Raw genomic sequence first — 16902 nt, 5'->3', positions numbered from 1 at the left:
GGCTATGGAAAAACAAAAACGGCAACACACAGCCCATTTTCCGCAGGCTGCTCCGTGTTCAGCTCCATCCTGCTGCCAGAGAGTCACATGTCCCACTGCCTGGAAGAATGCCATCCACTGCTACAATATTCAAATGAGAGGCATTTCCCAGCAGCCCCAGAATACAGTCTCCCACCAAAACCCCACCCACTCATTCCTTCATTCTGTTGTTGAACCCATTTAAGGAAGCCCCAGCAAGCTGGAGCGTGCAAAAATTGCCATAAAACTCAGTTTTGCTTCTCTCCACGCAAATCTTTAGTAAAAGGCGAAAGATTTTTACGTTCTGAAGAGAAGCCAGAGTATAATGGGCAAAGGCTTCCTCCTGACCTACCACCATGGGCACAGCCCTCATTTGGCCCAGGGAGACCACCTAGAAGTGGGTGCGTGGTTTTGCTATGGAAAAACTAAAACGGCAACACACAGCCCATTTTCCGCAGGCTGCTCCATGTTCAGCTCCATCGTGCTGCCAGAGAGTCACATGTCCCGCTGCCTGGAAGAAGGCCATCCACTGCTACAATATTCAAATGAGAGACATTTCCCAGCTGCCCCAGAGTACAGTCTCCCACCAAAACCCCACCCACTCATTCCTTCATTCTGTTGTTGAACCCATTTAAGGAAGCCCCAGCAAGCAGAAGCATGCAAAAATTGCCACAAAACTCAGTTTTGCTTCTCTCCACAGAAATCTTTAGTAAAAGGCGAAAGATTTTTACGTTCTGAAGAGAAGCCAGAGTATACTGGGCAAGGGCTTCCTCCTGACCTACCACCATGGGCACAGCCCTCATTTGGCCCAGGGAGACCACCTAGAAGTGGGTGCGTGGTTTGGCTATGGAAAAACAAAAACGGCAACACACAGCCCATTTTCCGCAGGCTGCTCCGTGTTCAGCTCCATCGTGCTGCCAGAGAGTCACATGTCCAGCTGCCTGGAAGAAGGCCATCCACTGCTACAATATTCAAATGAGAGTCATTTTCCAGCAGCCCCAGAGTACAGTCTCCCACCAAAACCCCACCCACTCATTCCTTCCTTCTGTTGTTGAACCCATTTAAGGAAGCCCCAGCAAGCTGGATCGTGCAAAAATTGCCACAAAACTCAGTTTTGCTTCTCTCCATGGAAATCTTTAGTAAAAGGTGAACGATTTTTACGTTCTGAAAAGAAGCCAGAGGATACTGGGCAAGGGCTTGCTCCTGACCTACCACCATGGGCACAGCCCTCATTTGGCCCAGGGAGACCACCTAGAAGTGGGTGCGTGGTTTGGCTATGGAAAAACAAAAACAGCAACACAGCCCATTTTCCGCAGGCTGCTCCGTGTTCAGCTCCATCGTGCTGCCAGAGAGTCACATGTCCCGCTGCCTAGAAGAAGGGCATCCACTGCTACAATATTCAAATTAGAGACAGATCCCAGCAGCCCCAAAGGACAGTCTCCCACCAAAAGCCCACCCACTCATTCCTTCATTCTGTTGTTGAACCCATTTAAGGAAGCCCCAGCAAGCTGGAGCATGCAAAAATTGCCACAAAACTCAGGTTTGCTTCTCTCCACGGAAATCTTTAGTAAAAGGCGAAAGATTTTTACGTTCTGAAGAGAAGCCAGAGTATACTGGGCAAGGGCTTCCTCCTGACCTACCACCAAGGGCACAGCCCTCATTTGGCCCAGGGAGACCACCTAGAAGTGGGTGCGTGGTTTGGCTATGGAAAAACAAAAATGGCAACACACAGCCCATTTTCCGCAGGCTGCTCCGTGTTCAGCTCCATCGTGCTGCCAGAGAGTCACGTGTCCCGTTGCCTGGAAGAAGGCCATCCACTGCTACAATATTCAAATGAGAGACATTTCCCAGCAGCCCCAGAGTACAGTCTCCCACCAAAACCCCACCCACTCATTCCTTCATTCTGTTGTTGAACCCATTTAATGAAGTCCCAGCAAGCTGGAGCGTGCAAAAATTGCCACAAAATTCAGTTTTGCTTCTCTCCACGGAAATCTTTAGTAAAAGGCGAAAGATTTTTACGTTCTGAAGAGAAGCCAGAGTATACTGGGCAAGGGCTTCCTCGTGACCTACCACCATGGGCACAGCCCTCATTTGGCCCAGGGAGACCACCTAGAAGTGGGTGCGTGGTTTGGCTATGGAAAAACAAAAACGGCAACACACAGCCCATTTTCCGCAGGCTGCTCCGTGTTCAGCTCCATCTTGCTGCCAGATTGTCACCTGTCCCGCTGTCTGGAAGAACGCCATCCACTGCTACAATATTCAAATGAGAGACATTTCCCAGCACCCCCAGAGTACAGTCTCCCACCAAAACCCCACCCACTCATTCCTTCATTCTGTTGTTGAACCCATTTAAGGAAGCCCCAGCAAACTGGAGCATGCAAAAATTGCCACAAAACTCAGTTTTGCTTCTCTCCACGGAAATCTTTAGTAAAAGGCGAAAGATTTTTACGTTCTGAAGAGAAGCCAGAGTATACTGGGCAAGGGCTTCCTCCTGACCTACCACCATGGGCACAGCTCTCATTTGGCCTAGGGAGATCACCTAGAAGTGGGTACGTGGTTTGGCTATGGAAAAACAAAAACGGCAACACACAGTCCATTTTCCGCAGGCTGCTCCGTGTTCAGCTCCATCCTGCTGCCAGAAAGTCACATGTCCCGCTGGCTGGAAGAAGGCCATCCACTGCTACAATATTCAAATGAGAGACATCTCCCATCAGCCCCAGAGTACAGTCTCCCACCAAAACCCCACCCACTCATTCCTTGTTTCTGTTGTTGAACCTATTTAATGAAGTCCCAGCAAGCTGGAGCGTGCAAAAATTGCCACAAAATTCAGTTTTGCTTCTGTCCACGGAAATCTTTAGTAAAAGGCGAAAGATTTTTACGTTCTGAAGAGAAGCCAGAGTATACTGGGCAAGGGCTTCCTCCTCACCTACCACCATGGGCACAGCCCTCATTTAGCCCAGGGAGACCACCTAGAAGTGGGTGCGTGGCTTGGCTATGAAAAAACAAAAACGGCAACACACAGCCCATTTTCCGCAGGCTGCTCCGTGTTCAGCTCCATCTTGCTGCCAGATTGTCACCTGTCCCGCTGCCTCGAAGAACGCCATCCACTGCTACAATATTCAAATGAGAAACATTTCCCAACAGCCCCAGAGTACAGTCTCCCACTAAAACCCCACCCACTCATTCCTTCATTCTGTTGTTGAACCCATTTAAGGAAGCCCCAGCAAGCTGGAGCGTGCAAAAATTGCCACAAAACTCAGTTTTGCTTTTCTCCACGGAAATCTTTAGTAAAAGGCGAAAGATTTTTACGTTCTGAAGAAAAGCCAGAGTATACTGGGCAAGGGCTTCCTCCTGACCTACCACCATGGGCACAGCTCTCATTTGGCCTAGGGAGACCACCTAGAAGTGGGTACGTGGTTTGGCTATGGAAAAACAAAAACGGCAACACACAGCCCATTTTCCGCAGGCTGCTCCGTGTTCAGCTCCATCCTGCTGCCAGAAAGTCACATGTCCCGCTGCCTGGAAGAAGGCCATCCACTGCTACAATATTCAAATGAGTGGCATCTCCCATCAGCCCCAGAGTACAGTCTCCCACCAAAACCCCACCCACTCATTCCTTCATTCTGTTGTTGAACCCATTTAAGGAAGCCCCAGCAAGCTGGAGCGTGCAAAAATTGCCAGAAAACTCAGTTTTGCTTCTCTCCGCCGAAATCTTTAGTAAAAGGCAAAAGATTTTTACGTTCTGAAGAAAAGCCAGAGTATACTGGGCAAAGGCTTCCTCCAGACCTACCAACATGGCCGCAACCCTCATTAGGCCCAGGGAGACCACCTAGAAGTGGGTGCGTGGTTTTGCTATGGAAAAACAAAAACGGCAACACACAGCCCATTTTCCACAGGTTGCTCTGTGTTCAGCTCCATCGTGCTGCCAGAGAGTCACATGTCCCGCTGCCTGGAAGAAGGCCATCCAGAGCTACAATATTCAAATGAGAGACATTTCCCAGCAGCCCCAGAGTACAGTCTCCCACCAAAACCCCACCCACTCATTCCTTCATTCTTTTGTTGAACCCATTTAAGGAAGTCCCAGCAAGCTGGAGCGTGCAAAAATTGCCACAAAACTCAGTTTTGCTTCTCTCCACGGAAATCTTTAATAAAAGGCGAAAGATTTTTACATTCTGAAGAGCAGCCAGAGTATACTGGGCAAGGGCTTCCTCCTGACCTACCACCATGGGCACAGCCCTCATTTGGCCCAGGGAGACCACCTAGAAGTGGGTGCGTGGTTTGGCTATGGAAAAACAAAAACGGCAACACACAGCCCATTTTCCGGAGGCTGCTCCATGTTCAGCTCCATCTTGCTGCCAGAGAGTAACATGTCCCGCTGCCTGGAAGAAGGCCATCCACTGCTACAATATTCAAATGAGAGACATTTCCCAGCAGCCCCAGAGTACAGTCTCCCACCAAAACCCCACCCACTCATTCCTTCATTCTGTTGTTGAACCCATTTAAGGAAGCCCCAGCAAGCTGGAGCGTGCACAAATTGCCACAAAATTCAGTTTTGCTTCTCTCCACGGAAATCTTTAGTAAAAGGCGAAAGATTTTTACGTTCTGAAGAGAAGCCAGAGTATACTGGGCAAGGGCTTCCTCGTGACCTACCACCATGGGCACAGCCCTCATTTGGCCCAGGGAGACCACCTAGAAGTGGGTGCGTGGTTTGGCTATGGAAAAACAAAAACGGCAACACACAGCCCATTTTCCGCAGGCTGCTCCGTGTTCAGCTCCATCTTGCTGCCAGATTGTCACCTGTCCCGCTGTCTGGAAGAACGCCATCCACTGCTACAATATTCAAATGAGAGACATTTCCCAGCAGCCCCAGAGTACAGTCTCCCACCAAAACCCCACCCACTCATTCCTTCATTCTGTTGTTGAACCCATTTAAGGAAGCCCCAGCAAACTGGAGCATGCAAAAATTGCCACAAAACTCAGTTTTGCTTCTCTCCACGGAAATCTTTAGTAAAAGGCGAAAGATTTTTACGTTCTGAAGAGAAGCCAGAGTATACTGGGCAAGGGCTTCCTCCTGACCTACCACCATGGGCACAGCTCTCATTTGGCCTAGGGAGACCACCTAGAAGTGGGTACGTGGTTTGGCTATGGAAAAACAAAAACGGCAACACACAGTCCATTTTCCGCAGGCTGCTCCGTGTTCAGCTCCATCCTGCTGCCAGAAAGTCACATGTCCCGCTGGCTGGAAGAAGGCCATCCACTGCTACAATATTCAAATGAGAGACATCTCCCATCAGCCCCAGAGTACAGTCTCCCACCAAAACCCCACCCACTCATTCCTTGTTTCTGTTGTTGAACCCATTTAAGGTAGCCCCAGCAAGCTGGAGCGTGCAAAAATTGCCACAAAACTCAGTTTTGCTTCTCTCCACGGAAATCTTTAGTAAAAGGCGAAAGATTTTTACGTTCTGAAGAGAAGCCAGAGTATACAGAGCAAGAGCTTCCTCCTGACCTACCACCATGGGCACAGCCCTCATTTGGCCCAGGGAGACCACCTAGAAGTGGGTGCATGGTTTGGCTATGGAAAAACAAAAAAGGCAACACACAGCCCATTTTCCGCAGGCTGTTCCGTGTTCAGCTCCATCGTGCTGCCAGAGAGTCACATGTCCCGCTGCCTGGAAGAAGGCCATCCACAGCTACAATTTTCAAATGAGAGACATTTCCCAGCAGCCCCAGAGCATAGTCTCCCACCAAAACCCCACCCACTCATTCCTTCATTCTGTTGTTGAACCCATTTAAGGAAGCCCCAGCAAGCTGTAGCGTGCAAAAATTGCTACAAAACTCAGTATTGCTTCTCTCCACGGAAACCTTTAGTAAAAAGCGAAAGATTTTTACGTTCTGAAGAGAAGGCAGAGTATACAGAGCAAGAGCTTCCTCCTGACCTACCACCATGGGCACAGCCCTCATTTGGCCCAGGGAGACCACCTAGAAGTGGGTGCGTGGTTTGGCTATGGAAAAACAAAAACGGCAACACACAGCCCATTTTCCGCAGGCTGCTCCGTATTCAGCTCCATCTTGCTGCCAGATCGTCACCTGTCCCGCTGCCTGGAAGAACGCCATCCACTGCTACAATATTCAAATGAGAGACATTTCCCAGCAGCCCCAGAGTACAGTCTCCCACCAAAACCCCACCCACTCATTCCTTCATTCTGTTGTAGAACCCATTTAAGGAAGCCACTACAAGCTAGAGCGCGGAGAAATTGCCACAAAACTCAGTATTGCTTCTCTCCACGGAAATCTTTAGTAAAAGGCGAAAGATTTTTACGTTCTGAAGAGAAGCCAGAGTATACTGGACAAGGGCTTCCTCCTGACCTACCACCATGGGCACAGCCCTCATTTGGCCCAGGGAGACCACCTAGAAGTGGGTGCATGGTTTGACTATGGAAAAACAAAAACGGCAACACACAGCCCATTTTCCGCAGGCTGCTCCGTGTTCAGCTCCATCCTGCTGCCAGAGAGTCACACGTCCCGCTGCCTGGAAGAAGGCCATCCACTGCTACAATACTCAAATGAGAGGCATTTCCCATAAGCCCCAGAGTACAGTCTCCCACCAAAACCCCACCCACTCATTCCTTCATTCTGTTGTTGAACCCATAGCGCCAGCAAGCTGGTGCGTGCAAAAATTGCCACAAAACTCAGTTTTGCTTCTCTCCACGGAAATCTTTAGTAAAAGGCGAAAGATTTTTACGTTCTGAAGAAAAGCCAGAGTATACTGGGCAAGGGCTTCCTACTGACCTACCACCATGGGAACAGCCCTCATTTGGCCCAGGGAGACCACCTAGAAGTGGGTGCGTGGTTTGGCTATGGAAAAACAAAAACGGCAACACACAGCCCATTTTCCACAGGCTGCTCCATGTTCAGCTCCATCTTGCTGCCAGAGAGTCACATGTTCCTCTGCCTGGATGAAGGCCATCCACTGCTACATTATTCAAATGAGATACATTTCCCAGCAGCCCCAGAGTACAGTCTCCCACCAAAACCCCACCCACTCATTCCTTCATTTTGTTGTTGAACCCATTTAAGGAAGCCCCAGCAAGCTGGAGCGTGCAAAAATTGCCACAAAACTCAGTTTTGCTTCTCTCCACGGAAATCTTTAGTAAAAGGCGAAAGATTTTTACGTTCTGAAGAAAAGCCAGAGTATACTGCGCAAGGGCTTCCTCCTGATCTACCACCATGGCCGCAGCCCTCATTTGGCTCAGGGAGACCACCTAAAAGTGGGTGCGTGGTTTGGCTATGGAAAAACAAAAACGGCAACACACAGCCCATTTTCCGCAGGCTGCTCCGTGTTCAGCTCCATCGTGCTGCCAGAGAGTCACATGTCCCGCTGCCTGGAAGAAGGCCATCCACTGCTACAAAATTCAAATGAGAGACATTTCCCAGCAGCCTCAGAGTACAGTCTCCCACCAAAACCCCACCCACTCATTCCTTCATTCTGTTGTTGAACCCATTTAAGGAAGCCCCAGCAAGCTGGAGCGTGCAAAAATTGCTACAAAACTCAGTATTGCTTCTCTCCACGGAAACCTTTAGTAAAAGACGAAAGATTTTTACGTTCTGAAGAGAAGCCAGAGTATACTGGGCAAGGGCTTCCTCCTGACCTACCACCATGGGCACAGCCCTCATTTGGCCCAGGGAGACCACCTAGAAGTGGGTGCGTGGTTTGGCTATGGAAAAACAAAAACGGCAACACACAGCCCATTTTCCGCAGGCTGCTCCGTGTTCAGCTCCATCTTGCTGCCAGATCGTCACCTGTCCCGCTGCCTGGAAGAACGCCATCCACTGCTACAATATTCAAATGAGAGACATTTCCCAGCAGCCCCAGAGTACAGTCTCCCACCAAAACCCCACCCACTCATTCCTTCATTCTGTTGTAGAACCCATTTAAGGAAGCCACTACAAGCTAGAGCGCGGAGAAATTGCCACAAAACTCAGTATTGCTTCTCTCCATGGAAATCTTTAGTAAAAGGCAAAAGATTTTTACGTTCTGAAGAGAAGCCAGAGTATACTGGGCAAGGGCTTCCTCCTGACCTACCACCATGGGCACAGCCCTCATTTGGCCCAGGGAGACCACATAGAAGTGGGTGCATGGTTTGACTATGGAAAAACAAAAACGGCAACACACAGCCCATTTTCCGCAGGCTGCTCCGTGTTCAGCTCCATCTTGCTGCCAGAGAGTCACATGTCCAGCTGCCTGGAAGAAGGCCATCCACTGCTACAATATTCAAATGAGAGGCATTTCCCATAAGCCCCAGAGTACAGTCTCCCACCAAAACCCCACCCACTCATTCCTTCATTCTGTTGTTGAACCCATAGCGCCAGCAAGCTGGAGCGTGCAAAAATTGCCACAAAAATGAGTTTTGCTTCTCTCCACGGAAATCTTTAGTAAAAGGCAAAAGATTTTTACGTTCTGAAGAAAAGCCAGAGTATACTGGGTAAGGGCTTCCTACTGACCTACCACCATGGGCACAGCCCTCATTTGGCCCAGGGAGACCACCTAGAAGTGGGTGCGTGGTTTGGCTATGGAAAAACAAAAACGGCAACACACAGCCCATTTTCCGCAGGCTGCTCCGTGTTCAGCTCCATCGTGCTGCCAGAGAGTCACATGTCCGCTGCCTGGAAGCAGGCCATCCACTGCTACAATATTCAAATGAGAGGCATTTCCCATCAGCCCCAGAGTACAGTCTCCCACCAAAACCACACCCACTCATTACTTCATTCTGTTGTTGAACCCATTTAAGGAAGCCCCAGCAAGCTGGAGCGTGCAAAAATTGCCACAAAACTCAGTTTTGCTTCTCTCCACGGAAATCTTTAGTAAAAGACGAAAGATTTTTACGTTCTGAAGAAAAGCCAGAGTATACAGAGCAAGAGCTTCCTCCTGACCTACCACCATGGGCCCAGCCCTCATTTGGCCCAGGGAGACCACCTAGAAGTGGGTGCATGGTTTGGCTATGGAAAAACAAAAAAGGCAAAACACAGCCCATTTTCCGCAGGCTGTTCCGTGTTCAGCTCCATCGTGCTGCCAGAGAGTCACATGTCCCGCTGCCTGGAAGAAGGCCATCCACTGCTACAATTTTCAAATGAGAGACATTTCCCAGCAGCCCCAGAGTACAGTCTCCCACCAAAACCCCACCCACCCACTCATTCCTTCATTCTGTTGTTGAACCCATTTAAGGAAGCCACAGCAAGCTGGGGCGTGCAAAAATTGCCACAAAACTCAGTTTTGCTTCTCTCCACGGAAATCTTTAGTAAAAGGCGAAAGATTTTTACGTTCTGAAGAGAAACCAGAGTATACTGGGTAAGGGCTTCCTCCTGACCTACCACCATGGGCACAGCCCTCATTTGGCCCAGGGAGACCACCTAGAAGTGGGTGCATGGTTTGACTATGGAAAAACAAAAACGGCAACACACAGCCCATTTTCCGCAGGCTGCGCCGTGTTCAGCTCCATTCTGCTGCCAGAGAGTCACATGTCCCGCTGCCTGGAAGAATGCCATCCACTGGTACAATATTCAAATGAGCGGCATTTCCCATAAGCCCCAGAGTACAGTCTCCCAACAAAACCCCACCCACTCATTCCTTCATTCTGTTGTTGAACCCATAGCGCCAGCAAGCTGGAGCGTGCAAAAATTGCCACAAAACTCAGTTTTGCTTCTCTCCACGGAAATCTTTAGTAAAAGGCGAAAGATTTTTACGTTCTGAAGAAAAGCCAGAGTATACTGGGCAAGGGCTTCCTCCTGACCTACCACCATGGGCACAGCCCTCATTTGGCCCAGGGAGACCACCTAGAAGTGGGTGCGTGGTTTGGCTATGGAAAAACAAAAATGGCAACACACAGCCCATTTTCCGCAGGCTGCTCCGTGTTCAGCTCCATCGTGCTGCCAGAGAGTCACATGTCCCGTTGCCTGGAAGAAGGCCATCCACTGCTACAATATTCAAATGAGAGACATTTCCCAGCAGCCCCAGAGTACAGTCTCCCACCAAAACCCCACCCACTCATTCCTTCATTCTGTTGTTGAACCCATTTAAGGAAGCCCCAGCAAGCTGGAGCGTGCAAAAATTGCCAGAAAACTCAGTTTTGCTTCTGTCCACGGAAATCTTTAGTAAAAGGCAAAAGATTTTTACGTTCTGAAGAAAAGCCAGAGTATACTGGGCAAAGGCTTCCTCCAGACCTACCAACATGGCCGCAACCCTCATTAGGCCCAGGGAGACCACCTAGAAGTGGGTGCGTGGTTTTGCTATGGAAAAACAAAAACGGCAACACACAGCCCATTTTTCACAGGCTGCTCCGTGTTCAGCTCCATCGTGCTGCCAGAGAGTCACATGTCCCGCTGCCTGGAAGAAGGCCATCCAGAGCTACAATATTCAAATGAGAGACATTTCCCAGCAGCCCCAGAGTACAGTCTCCCACCAAAACCCCACCCACTCATTCCTTCTTTCTGTTGTTGAAGCCATTTAAGGAAGTCCCAGCAAGCTGGAGCGTGCAAAAATTGTCACAAAACTCAGTTTTGCTTCTCTCCACAGAAATCTTTAATAAAAGGCGAAAGATTTTTACATTCTGAAGAGAAGCCAGAGTATACTGGGCAAGGGCTTCCTCCTGACCTACCACCATGGGCACAGCCCTCATTTGGCCCAGGGAGACCACCTAGAAGTGGGTGCGTGGTTTGGCTATGGAAAAACAAAAACGGCAACACACAGCCCATTTTCCGCAGGCTGCTCCGTGTTCAGCTCCATCTTGCTGCCAGATTGTCACCTGTCCCGCTGCCTGGAAGAACGCCATCCACTGCTACAATATTCAAATGAGAGACATTTCCCAGCAGCCCCAGAGTACAGTCTCCCACAAAAACCCCACCCACTCATTCCTTCATTCTGTTGTTGAACCCATAGCGCCAGCAAGCTGGAGCGTGCAAAAATTGCCACAAAACTCAGTTTTGCTTCTCTCCACGGAAATCTTTAGTAAAAGGCGAAAGATTTTTACGTTCTGAAGAAAAGCCAGAGTATACTGGGCAAGGGCTTCCTACTGACCTACCACCATGGGCACAGCCCTCATTTGGCCCAGGGAGACCACCTAGAAGTGGGTGCGTGGTTTGGCTATGGAAAAACAAAAACGGCAACACACAGCCCATTTTCCGCAGGCTGCTCTGTGTTCAGCTCCATCCTGCTGCCAGAGAGTCACATGTCCCGCTGCCTGGAAGAAGGCCATCCACTGCTACAATATTCAAATGAAAGACATTTCCCAGCAGCCCCATAGTACAGTTTCCCACCAAAATCCACCCACTCATTCCTTCATTCTGTTGTTGAACCCATTTAAGGAAGCCCCAACAAGCTGGAGCGTGCAAAAATTGCCACAAAACTCAGTTTTGTTTCTCTCCACGGAAATCTTTAGTAAAAGGCGAAAGATTTTTACGTTCTGAAGAGAAGCCAGAGTATACTGGGCAAGGGCTTCCTCCTGACCTACCACCATGGGCACAGCCCTTATTTGGCCCAGGGAGACCACCTAGAAGAGGGTGCGTGGTTTGGCTATGGAAAAACAAAAACGGCAACACACAGCCCATTTTCCGCAGGCTGCTCCATGTTCAGCTCCATCTTGCTGCCAGAAAATCACCTGTCCAGCTGCCTGGAAGAACGCCATCCACTGCTACAATATTCAAATGAGAGACATTTCCCAGCAGCCCCATAGTACAGTCTCCCACCAACTCATTCCTTCATTCTGTTGTTGAACCCATTTAAGGAAGCCCCAGCAAGCTGGAGCGTGCAAAAATTGCCACAAAACTCAGTTTTGTTTCTCTCCACGGAAATCTTTAGTAAAAGGCGAAAGATTTTTACCTTCTGAAGAGAAGCCAGAGTATACTGGGCAAGGGCTTCCTCCTGACCTACCACCAAGTGAACAGCCCTCATTTGGCCCAGGGAGACCACCTAGAAGTGGGTGCGTGGTTTGGCTATGGAAAAACAAAAACGGCAACACACAGCCCATTTTCCGCAGGCTGCTCTGTGTTCAGCTCCATCCTGCTGCCAGAGAATCACATGTCCCGCTGCCTGGAAGAAGGCCATCCACTGCTACAATATTCAAATGAGAGACATTTCCAAGCAGCCCCATAGTACAGTCTCCCACCAAAACCCACCCACTCATTCCTTCATTCTGTTGTTGAACCCATTTAAGGAAGACCCAGCAAGCTGGAGCGTGCAAAATTTGCCACAAAACTCAGTTTTGCTTCTCTCCACAGAAATCTTTAGTAAAAGGCAAAAGATTTTTACGTTCTGAAGAAAAGCCAGAGTATACTAGGCAAAGGCTTCCTCCAGACCTACCAACATGGCCGCAGCCCTCATTTGGCCCAGGGAGACCACCTAGAAGTGGGTGCGTGGTTTTGCTATGGAAAAACAAAAACGGCAACACACAGACCATTTTCCGCAGGCTGCTCCGTGTTCAGCTCCATCGTGCTGACAGAATGTCACATGTCCCGCTGCCTGGAAGAAGGCCATCCACAGCTACAATATTCAAATGAGAGACATTTCCCAGCAGCCCCAGAGTACAGTCTCCCACCAAAACCCCACCCACTCATTCCTTCATTCTGTTGTTAAACCCATTTAAGGAAGCCCCAGCACGCTGGAGCGTGCAAAAATTGCCACAAAACTCAGTTTTGCTTCTCTCCACGGAAATCTTTAGTAAAAGGCAACAGATTTTTACATTCTGAAGAAAAGCCAGAGTATACTGGGCAAGGGCTTCCTCCAGACCTACCACCATGGACGCAGCCCTCATTTGGCCCAGGGAGACCACCTAGAAGTGGGTGCATGGTTTGGCTATGGAAAAACAAAAACGGCAACACACAGCCCATTTTCCGCAGGCTGCTCTGTGTTCAGCTCCATCCTGCTGCCAGAGAGTCACATTTCCCTCTGCCTGGAAGAAGGCCATCCACTGCTACAATATTCAAATGAGAGACATTTCCCAGCAGCCCCATAGTACAGTCTCCCACCAAAACTCACCCACTCATTCCTTCCTTCTGTTGTTGAACCCATTTAAGGAAGCCCCAGCAAGCTGGAGCGTGCAAAAATTGCCACAAAACTCAGTTTTGTTTCTCTCCACGGAAATCTTTAGTAAAAGGCGAAAGATTTTTAACTTCTGAAGAGAAGCCAGAGTATACTGGGAAAGGGCTTCCTCCTGACCTACCACCAAGGGCACAGCCCTCATTTGGCCCAGGGAGACCACCTAGAAGTGGGTGCGTGGTTTGGCTATGGAAAAACAAAAACGGCAACACACAGGCCCTTTTTCCGCAGGCTGCTCTGTGTTCAGCTCCATCCTGCTGCCAGAGAGTCACATGTCCCGCTGCCTGGAAGAAGGCCATCCACTGCTACAATATTCAAATGAGAGACATTTCCAAGCAGCCCCATAGTACAGTCTCCCACCAAAACCCACCCACTCATTCCTTCTTTCTGTTGTTGAACCCATTTAAGGAAGCCCCAGCAAGCTGGAGCGTGCAAAAATTGCCACAAAACTCAGTTTTGTTTCTCTCCACAGAAATCTTTAGTAAAAGGCAAAAGATTTTTACGTTCTGAAAAGAAGCCAGAGTATACTGGGCAAGGGCTTCCTCCTGACCTACCACCATGGGCACAGCCCTCATTTGGCCCAGGGAGACAACCTAGAAGTGGGTGCGTGGTTTGGCTATGGAAAAACAAAAACGGGAACACACAGCCCATTTTCCGCAGGCTGCTCCGTGTTCAGCTCCATCTTGCTACCAGAGAGTCACCTGTCCCGCTGCCTGGAAGAACGACATCCACTGCTACAATATTCAAATGAGAGACATTTCCCAGCAGCCCCAGAGTACAGTCTCCCACCAACTCATTCCTTCATTCTGTTGTTGAACCCATTTAAGGAAACCCCAGCAAGCTGGAGCGTGCAAAAATTGCCATAAAACTCAGTTTTGCTTCTCTCCACGGAAATCTTTAGTAAAAGGCGAAAGATTTTTACGTTCTGAAGAGAAGCCGGAGTATACTGGGCAAGGGCTTCCTCCTGACCTACCACCATGGGAACAGCCCTCATTTGGCCCAGGGAGACCACCTCGAAGTGGGTGCTTGGTTTGGCTATGGAAAAACAAAAACGGCAACACACAGCCCATTTTCCACAGGCTGCTCCATGTTCAGCTCCATCCTGCTGCCAGAAAGTCACATGTCCCGCTGCCTGGAAGAATGTCATCCACTGCTACAATATTCAAATGAGAGGCATCTCCCATCAGCCCCAAAGTACAGTCTCCCACCAAAATCCCACCCACTCATTCCTTCATTCTGTTGTTGAACCCATTTAAGGTAGCCCCAGCAAGCTGGAGCGTGCAAAAATTGCCACATAACTCAGTTTTGCTTCTCTCCACGGAAATCTTTAGTAAAAGGCGAAAGATTTTTACGTTCTGAACAGAAGCCATAGTATACTGGGTAAGGGCTTCCTCCTGACCTACCACCATGGGCACAGCCCTCATTTGGCCCAGGGAGACCACCTAGAAGTGGGTGCATGGTTTGGCTATGGAAAATCAAAAATGGCAACACACAGCCCATTTTCCACAGGCTGCTCCGTGTTCAGCTCCATCTTGCTGCCAGATTGTCACCTGTCCCGCTGCCTGGAACAACGCCATCCACTGCTACAATATTCAAATGAGAGACATTTCCCAGCAGCCCCAGAGTACAGTCTCCCACCAAAACCCCACCCACTCATTCCTTCATTCTGTTGTTGAACCCATTTAAGGAAGCCCCAGCAAGCTGGAGCATGCAAAAATTGTCAAAAAAATCAGTTTTGCTTCTCTCCATGGAAATCTTTAGTAAAAGGCGAAAGATTTTTACGTTCTGAAGAAAAGCCAGAGTATACTGCGCAAAGGCTTCCTCCTGACCTACCACCATGGCCGCAGCCCTCATTTGGCCCAGGGAGACCACCTAGAAGTGGGTGCGTGATTTGGCTATGGAAAAACAAAAACGGCAACACACAGCCCATTTTCCGCAGGCTGCTCTGTGTTCAGCTCCATCCTGCTGCCAGAGAGTCACATGTCCCGCTGCCTGGAAGAAGGCCATCCACTGCTACAATATTCAAATGAGAGACATTTCCCAGCAGCCCCATAGTACAGTCTCCCACCAAAACCCACCCACTCATTCCTTCATTCTGTTGTTGAACCCATTTAAGGAAACCCCAGCAAGCGGGAGCGTGCAAAAATTGCCACAAAACTCAGTTTTGCTTCTCTCCACGGAAATCTTTAGTAAAAGGCGAAAGATTTTTACGTTCTGAAGAGAAGCCAGAGTATACTGGGAAAGGGCTTCCTCCTGACCTACCACCATGGGCACAGCCCTCATTTGGCCCAGGGAGACCACCTAGAAGTGGGTGCGTGGTTTGGCTATGGAAAAACAAAAACAGCAACACACAGCCCATTTTCTGCAGGCTGCTCCGTGTTCAGCTCCATCGTGCTGCCAGAGAGTCACATGTCCCGCTGCCTGGAAGAAGGCCATCCACTGCTACAATTTTCAAATGAGAGACATTTCCCAGCAGCCCCAGAGTACAGTCTCCCACCAAAACCCCACCCACTCATTTCTTCATTCTATTGTTGAACCCATTTAAGGAAACCGCAGCAAGCTGGAGCGTGCAAAAATTGCCACAAAACTTAGTTTTGCTTCTCTCCACGGAAATCTTTAGTAAAAGGCAAAAGATTTTTACGTTCTGAAGAAACGCCAGAGTATACTGGGCAAGGGCTTCCTCCAGACCTACCACCATGGACGCAGCCCTCATTTGGCCCAGGGAGACCACCTAGAAGTGGGTGCGTGGTTTGGCTATGGAAAAACAAAAACGGGAACACACAGCCCATTTTCCGCAGGCTGCTCCGTGTTCAGCTCCATCCTGTTGCCAGAGAGTCACATGTCCCGCTGCCTGGAAGAAGGCCATCCACTGCTACAATATTCAAATGAGAGACATTTCCCAGCAGCCCCATAGTACAGTCTCCCACCAAAACCCACCCACTCATTCCTTCATTCTGTTGTTGAACCCATTTAAGGAAGCCCCAGCAAGCTGGAGCGTGCAAAAATTGCCACAAAACTCAGTTTTGTTTCTCTCCACGGAAATCTTTAGTAAAAGGCAAAAGATTTTTACGTTCTGAAAAGAAGCCAGAGAATACTGGGCAAGGGTTTCCTCCTGACCTACCACCATGGGCACAGCCCTCATTTGGCCCAGGGAGACCACCTAGAAGTGGGTGCGTGGTTTGGCTATGGAAAAACAAAAACAGGAACACACAGCCCATTTTCCGCAGGCTGCTCCGTGTTCAGCTCCATCTTGCTGCCAGAGAGTCACCTGTCCCGCTGCCTGGAAGAACGCCATCCACTGCTACAATATTCAAATGAGAGACATTTCCCAGCAGCCCCAGAGTACAGTCTCCCACCAAAACCCCACCCACTGATTCCTTCATTCTGTTGTTGAACCCATTTAAGGAAACCCCAGCAAGCGGGAGCGTGCAAAAATTGCCACAAAACTCAGTTTTGCTTCTCTCCACGGAAATCTTTAGTAAAAGGCGAAAGATTTTTACGTTCTGAAGAGAAGCCAGAGTATACTGGGAAAGGGCTTCCTCCTGACCTACCACCATGGGCACAGCCCTCATTTGGCCCAGGGAGACCACCTAGAAGTGGGTGCGTGGTTTGGCTATGGAAAAACAAAAACGGCAACACACAGCCCATTTTCCGCAGGCTGCTCCGTGTTCAGCTCCATCGTGCTGCCAGAGAGTCACATGTCCCGCTGCCTGGAAGAACGCCATCCACTGCTACAATTTTCAAATGAGAGACATTTCCCAGCAGCCCCAGAGTACAGTCTCCCACCAAAACCCCAC

General features: G+C 49.4%; 39 non-coding genes across 39 annotated transcripts; all 39 read right to left on the bottom strand.

Annotated features, from left to right (window-relative positions):
* Positions 1–226: 226 nt before the first annotated feature.
* Positions 227–342, bottom strand: LOC141065105 (U5 spliceosomal RNA). The gene has a single exon (XR_012226250.1). It is a non-coding gene; the product is annotated as a U5 spliceosomal RNA (small nuclear RNA).
* Positions 343–656: 314 nt separating this feature from the next.
* LOC141063864 (U5 spliceosomal RNA) lies at positions 657–772 on the bottom strand. Its single transcript, XR_012225133.1, has one exon. It is a non-coding gene; the product is annotated as a U5 spliceosomal RNA (small nuclear RNA).
* A 314-nt stretch (positions 773–1086) lies between these two features.
* On the bottom strand, positions 1087–1202 carry LOC141064784 (U5 spliceosomal RNA). Its single transcript, XR_012225962.1, has one exon. It is a non-coding gene; the product is annotated as a U5 spliceosomal RNA (small nuclear RNA).
* Positions 1203–1514: 312 nt separating this feature from the next.
* LOC141064199 (U5 spliceosomal RNA) lies at positions 1515–1630 on the bottom strand. Its single transcript, XR_012225433.1, has one exon. It is a non-coding gene; the product is annotated as a U5 spliceosomal RNA (small nuclear RNA).
* Positions 1631–1944: 314 nt separating this feature from the next.
* LOC141063779 (U5 spliceosomal RNA) lies at positions 1945–2060 on the bottom strand. Its single transcript, XR_012225057.1, has one exon. It is a non-coding gene; the product is annotated as a U5 spliceosomal RNA (small nuclear RNA).
* Positions 2061–2374: 314 nt separating this feature from the next.
* On the bottom strand, positions 2375–2490 carry LOC141064911 (U5 spliceosomal RNA). The gene has a single exon (XR_012226075.1). It is a non-coding gene; the product is annotated as a U5 spliceosomal RNA (small nuclear RNA).
* A 314-nt stretch (positions 2491–2804) lies between these two features.
* Positions 2805–2920, bottom strand: LOC141064220 (U5 spliceosomal RNA). Its single transcript, XR_012225452.1, has one exon. It is a non-coding gene; the product is annotated as a U5 spliceosomal RNA (small nuclear RNA).
* Positions 2921–3234: 314 nt separating this feature from the next.
* LOC141064605 (U5 spliceosomal RNA) lies at positions 3235–3350 on the bottom strand. Its single transcript, XR_012225800.1, has one exon. It is a non-coding gene; the product is annotated as a U5 spliceosomal RNA (small nuclear RNA).
* Positions 3351–3664: 314 nt separating this feature from the next.
* Positions 3665–3780, bottom strand: LOC141064280 (U5 spliceosomal RNA). The gene has a single exon (XR_012225507.1). It is a non-coding gene; the product is annotated as a U5 spliceosomal RNA (small nuclear RNA).
* A 314-nt stretch (positions 3781–4094) lies between these two features.
* On the bottom strand, positions 4095–4210 carry LOC141064341 (U5 spliceosomal RNA). The gene has a single exon (XR_012225561.1). It is a non-coding gene; the product is annotated as a U5 spliceosomal RNA (small nuclear RNA).
* Positions 4211–4524: 314 nt separating this feature from the next.
* Positions 4525–4640, bottom strand: LOC141064018 (U5 spliceosomal RNA). Its single transcript, XR_012225271.1, has one exon. It is a non-coding gene; the product is annotated as a U5 spliceosomal RNA (small nuclear RNA).
* Positions 4641–4954: 314 nt separating this feature from the next.
* On the bottom strand, positions 4955–5070 carry LOC141064899 (U5 spliceosomal RNA). Its single transcript, XR_012226064.1, has one exon. It is a non-coding gene; the product is annotated as a U5 spliceosomal RNA (small nuclear RNA).
* Positions 5071–5384: 314 nt separating this feature from the next.
* On the bottom strand, positions 5385–5500 carry LOC141065022 (U5 spliceosomal RNA). The gene has a single exon (XR_012226175.1). It is a non-coding gene; the product is annotated as a U5 spliceosomal RNA (small nuclear RNA).
* A 314-nt stretch (positions 5501–5814) lies between these two features.
* On the bottom strand, positions 5815–5930 carry LOC141064267 (U5 spliceosomal RNA). The gene has a single exon (XR_012225495.1). It is a non-coding gene; the product is annotated as a U5 spliceosomal RNA (small nuclear RNA).
* Positions 5931–6245: 315 nt separating this feature from the next.
* LOC141064384 (U5 spliceosomal RNA) lies at positions 6246–6360 on the bottom strand. Its single transcript, XR_012225600.1, has one exon. It is a non-coding gene; the product is annotated as a U5 spliceosomal RNA (small nuclear RNA).
* Positions 6361–6667: 307 nt separating this feature from the next.
* On the bottom strand, positions 6668–6783 carry LOC141065157 (U5 spliceosomal RNA). The gene has a single exon (XR_012226299.1). It is a non-coding gene; the product is annotated as a U5 spliceosomal RNA (small nuclear RNA).
* Positions 6784–7097: 314 nt separating this feature from the next.
* LOC141064889 (U5 spliceosomal RNA) lies at positions 7098–7213 on the bottom strand. Its single transcript, XR_012226055.1, has one exon. It is a non-coding gene; the product is annotated as a U5 spliceosomal RNA (small nuclear RNA).
* Positions 7214–7527: 314 nt separating this feature from the next.
* LOC141065225 (U5 spliceosomal RNA) lies at positions 7528–7643 on the bottom strand. The gene has a single exon (XR_012226360.1). It is a non-coding gene; the product is annotated as a U5 spliceosomal RNA (small nuclear RNA).
* A 315-nt stretch (positions 7644–7958) lies between these two features.
* LOC141064649 (U5 spliceosomal RNA) lies at positions 7959–8073 on the bottom strand. Its single transcript, XR_012225840.1, has one exon. It is a non-coding gene; the product is annotated as a U5 spliceosomal RNA (small nuclear RNA).
* A 307-nt stretch (positions 8074–8380) lies between these two features.
* LOC141064562 (U5 spliceosomal RNA) lies at positions 8381–8496 on the bottom strand. Its single transcript, XR_012225762.1, has one exon. It is a non-coding gene; the product is annotated as a U5 spliceosomal RNA (small nuclear RNA).
* A 313-nt stretch (positions 8497–8809) lies between these two features.
* On the bottom strand, positions 8810–8925 carry LOC141063712 (U5 spliceosomal RNA). Its single transcript, XR_012224996.1, has one exon. It is a non-coding gene; the product is annotated as a U5 spliceosomal RNA (small nuclear RNA).
* A 318-nt stretch (positions 8926–9243) lies between these two features.
* On the bottom strand, positions 9244–9359 carry LOC141065039 (U5 spliceosomal RNA). The gene has a single exon (XR_012226190.1). It is a non-coding gene; the product is annotated as a U5 spliceosomal RNA (small nuclear RNA).
* A 307-nt stretch (positions 9360–9666) lies between these two features.
* LOC141065173 (U5 spliceosomal RNA) lies at positions 9667–9782 on the bottom strand. Its single transcript, XR_012226314.1, has one exon. It is a non-coding gene; the product is annotated as a U5 spliceosomal RNA (small nuclear RNA).
* A 314-nt stretch (positions 9783–10096) lies between these two features.
* LOC141063643 (U5 spliceosomal RNA) lies at positions 10097–10212 on the bottom strand. The gene has a single exon (XR_012224934.1). It is a non-coding gene; the product is annotated as a U5 spliceosomal RNA (small nuclear RNA).
* Positions 10213–10526: 314 nt separating this feature from the next.
* LOC141064315 (U5 spliceosomal RNA) lies at positions 10527–10642 on the bottom strand. The gene has a single exon (XR_012225538.1). It is a non-coding gene; the product is annotated as a U5 spliceosomal RNA (small nuclear RNA).
* Positions 10643–10949: 307 nt separating this feature from the next.
* LOC141065172 (U5 spliceosomal RNA) lies at positions 10950–11065 on the bottom strand. Its single transcript, XR_012226313.1, has one exon. It is a non-coding gene; the product is annotated as a U5 spliceosomal RNA (small nuclear RNA).
* Positions 11066–11378: 313 nt separating this feature from the next.
* On the bottom strand, positions 11379–11494 carry LOC141064885 (U5 spliceosomal RNA). Its single transcript, XR_012226051.1, has one exon. It is a non-coding gene; the product is annotated as a U5 spliceosomal RNA (small nuclear RNA).
* A 303-nt stretch (positions 11495–11797) lies between these two features.
* LOC141063839 (U5 spliceosomal RNA) lies at positions 11798–11913 on the bottom strand. The gene has a single exon (XR_012225110.1). It is a non-coding gene; the product is annotated as a U5 spliceosomal RNA (small nuclear RNA).
* Positions 11914–12226: 313 nt separating this feature from the next.
* On the bottom strand, positions 12227–12342 carry LOC141064366 (U5 spliceosomal RNA). Its single transcript, XR_012225584.1, has one exon. It is a non-coding gene; the product is annotated as a U5 spliceosomal RNA (small nuclear RNA).
* Positions 12343–12656: 314 nt separating this feature from the next.
* LOC141064430 (U5 spliceosomal RNA) lies at positions 12657–12772 on the bottom strand. Its single transcript, XR_012225642.1, has one exon. It is a non-coding gene; the product is annotated as a U5 spliceosomal RNA (small nuclear RNA).
* Positions 12773–13085: 313 nt separating this feature from the next.
* On the bottom strand, positions 13086–13201 carry LOC141064201 (U5 spliceosomal RNA). The gene has a single exon (XR_012225435.1). It is a non-coding gene; the product is annotated as a U5 spliceosomal RNA (small nuclear RNA).
* Positions 13202–13515: 314 nt separating this feature from the next.
* On the bottom strand, positions 13516–13631 carry LOC141064031 (U5 spliceosomal RNA). Its single transcript, XR_012225283.1, has one exon. It is a non-coding gene; the product is annotated as a U5 spliceosomal RNA (small nuclear RNA).
* A 303-nt stretch (positions 13632–13934) lies between these two features.
* Positions 13935–14050, bottom strand: LOC141064715 (U5 spliceosomal RNA). Its single transcript, XR_012225900.1, has one exon. It is a non-coding gene; the product is annotated as a U5 spliceosomal RNA (small nuclear RNA).
* A 314-nt stretch (positions 14051–14364) lies between these two features.
* On the bottom strand, positions 14365–14480 carry LOC141064093 (U5 spliceosomal RNA). The gene has a single exon (XR_012225337.1). It is a non-coding gene; the product is annotated as a U5 spliceosomal RNA (small nuclear RNA).
* A 314-nt stretch (positions 14481–14794) lies between these two features.
* Positions 14795–14910, bottom strand: LOC141063945 (U5 spliceosomal RNA). Its single transcript, XR_012225205.1, has one exon. It is a non-coding gene; the product is annotated as a U5 spliceosomal RNA (small nuclear RNA).
* A 313-nt stretch (positions 14911–15223) lies between these two features.
* Positions 15224–15339, bottom strand: LOC141065098 (U5 spliceosomal RNA). The gene has a single exon (XR_012226243.1). It is a non-coding gene; the product is annotated as a U5 spliceosomal RNA (small nuclear RNA).
* A 314-nt stretch (positions 15340–15653) lies between these two features.
* LOC141064631 (U5 spliceosomal RNA) lies at positions 15654–15769 on the bottom strand. The gene has a single exon (XR_012225824.1). It is a non-coding gene; the product is annotated as a U5 spliceosomal RNA (small nuclear RNA).
* Positions 15770–16082: 313 nt separating this feature from the next.
* On the bottom strand, positions 16083–16198 carry LOC141063920 (U5 spliceosomal RNA). Its single transcript, XR_012225183.1, has one exon. It is a non-coding gene; the product is annotated as a U5 spliceosomal RNA (small nuclear RNA).
* A 314-nt stretch (positions 16199–16512) lies between these two features.
* Positions 16513–16628, bottom strand: LOC141065096 (U5 spliceosomal RNA). Its single transcript, XR_012226241.1, has one exon. It is a non-coding gene; the product is annotated as a U5 spliceosomal RNA (small nuclear RNA).
* Positions 16629–16902: the final 274 nt, after the last annotated feature.

Source organism: Dendrobates tinctorius, unplaced genomic scaffold (assembly GCF_039654945.1).
Source record: "Dendrobates tinctorius isolate UK_male_01 unplaced genomic scaffold, ASM3965494v1 ptg000250l, whole genome shotgun sequence".
NCBI lineage: Eukaryota > Metazoa > Chordata > Amphibia > Anura > Dendrobatidae > Dendrobates > Dendrobates tinctorius.
This window is presented reverse-complemented; position numbering and strand designations above follow the sequence as displayed.